General features: G+C 31.7%; 1 long non-coding RNA gene across 1 annotated transcript; it reads right to left on the bottom strand.

Moving 5' to 3' along the window:
* Positions 1-317: 317 nt before the first annotated feature.
* LOC126743530 (uncharacterized) lies at positions 318-1533 on the bottom strand. Its single transcript, XR_007662919.1, has 3 exons — positions 968-1533; positions 598-908; positions 318-464 (listed from the first exon to the last, which is right to left on the bottom strand). It is a non-coding gene; the product is annotated as an uncharacterized LOC126743530 (long non-coding RNA).
* Positions 1534-3480: the final 1947 nt, after the last annotated feature.

Genomic DNA, 3480 nt, shown 5'->3' with positions numbered 1-3480 from the left:
GCACTCCTTTAGTTAAGTATGTAAGAACATTCAGGTATAAATACTGTCTATGAAATATTTCTGATTAAGTGTATGTACAAATTTAAACTGATCGCCACATATAAACAGTAGCTCATAGAAAACTGTTCCAATAATATCTGCTTTATATGAGGGTAGATTGTCAAAACTATTTATTATATGAAATTTTAAAATTAAACATGTGTATGAAATGGATAACAATCATATGGTAATAACTGCAGAGAAGAGCATAATGTGGTTTATGCCTTAAGGAATGGAATCTTCAAAAAAAAAAACAACAACAACTTTCTCTTTAATTGTTAAAACTAAATAACTGTATGACAAAATTTAATAAAACAATAAACAGGTCATGGAACATAAACATTAAATAAGTTTTATTTTCTAACCAAAAATAGAGACTTTGGGTCCAGTTGGAAGATTCTCGTGCCATTTTGCCTATTCAAGATCTGAAACAAATAAAGTATATATAATTAGATATGCATATTTCATTGAGACAACACAAAATATATAAATTATCTTCTGGTGAAACAATCCAGTAATAAGTAAAACTTTATTAAAATATTGCTCCGTTTTACTCACAACAAAAAAGCTGATTCATATCCCTTCAAACACATTTCATGATCTCTGGGGAATCCTAACATACTTCCTGTAGCTTATTTATTTCTGGCTGCGTTCTCTAACCAACAGTAAAGACAGGCAGTTCTTCCTGGTTTCCCAATTTCATTAATATGGTAGAATCTCAATGATTTCTTGACGGATGTCCTTAAGTGCATGGTCTGAGCCCTATCAAACACATTTCATGATCTCTGGGGTATCCTAACATACTTCATTTAGCTTATTTATTTCTGGTTGTGTAGTCTAATCAGCAGTTAAAACATGCAATTCTTCTCCTACAACAAATGGGTCCCATAGCTGTTAAATTGTTGACCAGGATGAAAACAAATCATACCTTGTAATAATTCTAGGTACACAAAACAAAGACCACACAGGCAAAATATATGCGAACTTGAATGAAGTTATGAGATTTTCATCAGTTTTATTTAGCAAATAATTTGTGTTGAAGTTTTCCAATAAATATTAGTTAAAAAATAATAATAATTTCTCAAGGTGAATTATATTATTGTTTTATTGGGTTGACATTGACATCTGAATTTAACTGACTTGTCAAATTCAGATGTCATTGAGCATTGCTGTTTGAGCTTGGCATGTCATGGGCGCACTAAAATTTATTTTTTCACGGTCGGTTTGATAAATTATATAATTTAATATTTTGGCAGCAAAATTCATATACCTAGTTCTAATTGTTTTTTTCAATTTAGGGTTTGGGCGACATAGGGTAAGTTTAGTAGATAAATTTCATTGCAGGGGTTGTTAAAGCAAGTGACGGTTATTTTATTTCAATGGTTTATTTTACTAGCTTAATTTTAGCTTCTATTGATCTTTCCATTTACCTAATTGACTTTCAAAATGAAAATGGAAAATAGAACAGTCGACGTAAGAATTCTTTTATCCAATCCTAATACACAGATTATTATACTGTCTAATCTTTTCCTTTTCTATTGTGGCACTCCCATAAATTGTAAAAAAATTTGTCAATAAGCTTTTTTACTATTTTTTGAATGATCTTGAACCAATAAAAAAATTGAATTGGGAGCATATTTTGAAAAAATGTTCATCCTGAACACGGATTTCTTCGAGAATTGAAAAATGCAAATAAATAGGTTTTCTGTTCATTTTAGAGTCAAATCGGTTATAACCTTTTTTAATCCTTCCCTGTCGATTTTCGAACAAAATGTGTTTCTTTGGTTTTTTTTACTAGAAATTATCTGTTTAGGGCTTACATTAAAATTAGTCAATAGCCATTTTAAGAAAAAGAAAGTGATATAGTGGGAAAAAACAAGTTTTCTTTTGTTTTTCCAATGTTTCATTAATATCTCGGCTTCTGTAGCTCCGATTCAATCCGTTAATGGTTTATTGTATTCCTTATTCCGTTTCTGATTATCATTTGCATATTTCATTGTATTAACCTTAATATAAAGGCCAATATAAAATAAAGGATATTAGAAAAGATATATGGCAAAACCAGTTTGAAATATTTCAATGCAGGATTTTATGAAACATGATTTGCCAAAAATTTATGTTTTATTTAGGTAAAATTATTGAATTTTTACAAAGGGTTGATATATTATGCATAGGTGTGTGCTAGAGTCTTATTATTTATTTCAGCGTACTTACTCTCATCGCCATAAAAAACATCTTTATCAGGTGTGACCTAGACCTAGAAGTCTTCACCAACCTTCATCCTCCTGTATGACTGCATTTGACTCTCAATTTTTTGCTTGAAAAATGCATTAAAGCTTTGGAAATGTATAAGAGAACACTACCTACACATATCCTGAATCGAAAAAATAAGAAACACCAAAGCTCTCAATAGAATGCAGGAAAACTAATGATAAAGCTAATGATAACAATAAAATAGTGCAAATTATGGTGTATTGGACCTAGAATAAGAGGAGATTATAATGAAATACATCGGTTGGTTTTCAAGGGAAGAATTTAGAGAAAAGGTGAATAGTGAGAATACACAACTCATTGCTCGAGGATCTACACAGATGGCTCATTCAAAATCTTCAGAGCAGCTGTTTAACGAGTTGCTTGTCACTTGGATCACCAATCTTTGAAGGAAGACGGCTGAATGAAAAGAGTAGAGCGGAGCTCTTATCACATCATGATTCTTAGAAGCATGATACCCCAAAAACCGTAAAAACAAATGGTCGTTAAGCTCACAGCGTTGCCGGCGCAGCACCTGTTAAACAATCTCTAATAAATTTAATTCTTTTTTGAATTGGTTTCCTCTGACCAAAAGCTTTTCTACTGGTCCCAACTGATCAAAGTACGAGCGAAGCTCGTACTTGTTATATAGGAGCGTCTAGCGACTATATTATGTGCGCGACCTAGAGCACTTCTAACCGTGTTTTTTGGGAAATAAAAATTCATATCTTTGGCTGTATGGCTAGCGAAACGATGAAATTTGGCATGTGGCTTCTCAATACATTGAGCATGATGGATCCGTAAACAATTTTTTTTTCCGGTACCCCCGAACGAAGCAGTACCGAGTTGAAGTCAAAAATTGGTAAAAAAACGGGACAAAATTCATTTTTTCACGAGATCTCAATTTTAACGCAATCGAATAAATTGAAATTTTCAGGCCTAAATGCACATAGGGAGAACCGTGTCTGTATACTTTTTGGGCCAGATCCGTATACAGGGTGATTTATTATAAGCGATTAAAGTTAAGTAAAAAAAAAATTCAAAATGGTCCAGAGGCTAAAACATAATTTTTATAAAAAAAGTTTTTCGGCGAAAAGACTTAGTTTTATGAGACAAATAACATATTTAGAGCTTTTTTTTAAAAAAAATTTTTTTAACGAGTTCTGGCATTTTCAGTTTTTTTGAATTTGG

Source organism: Anthonomus grandis, chromosome 13 (assembly GCF_022605725.1).
Source record: "Anthonomus grandis grandis chromosome 13, icAntGran1.3, whole genome shotgun sequence".
NCBI lineage: Eukaryota > Metazoa > Arthropoda > Insecta > Coleoptera > Curculionidae > Anthonomus > Anthonomus grandis.
The sequence above is the reverse complement of the archived record's forward strand: the minus strand, read 5'-3'. Positions and strand labels throughout refer to the sequence as shown.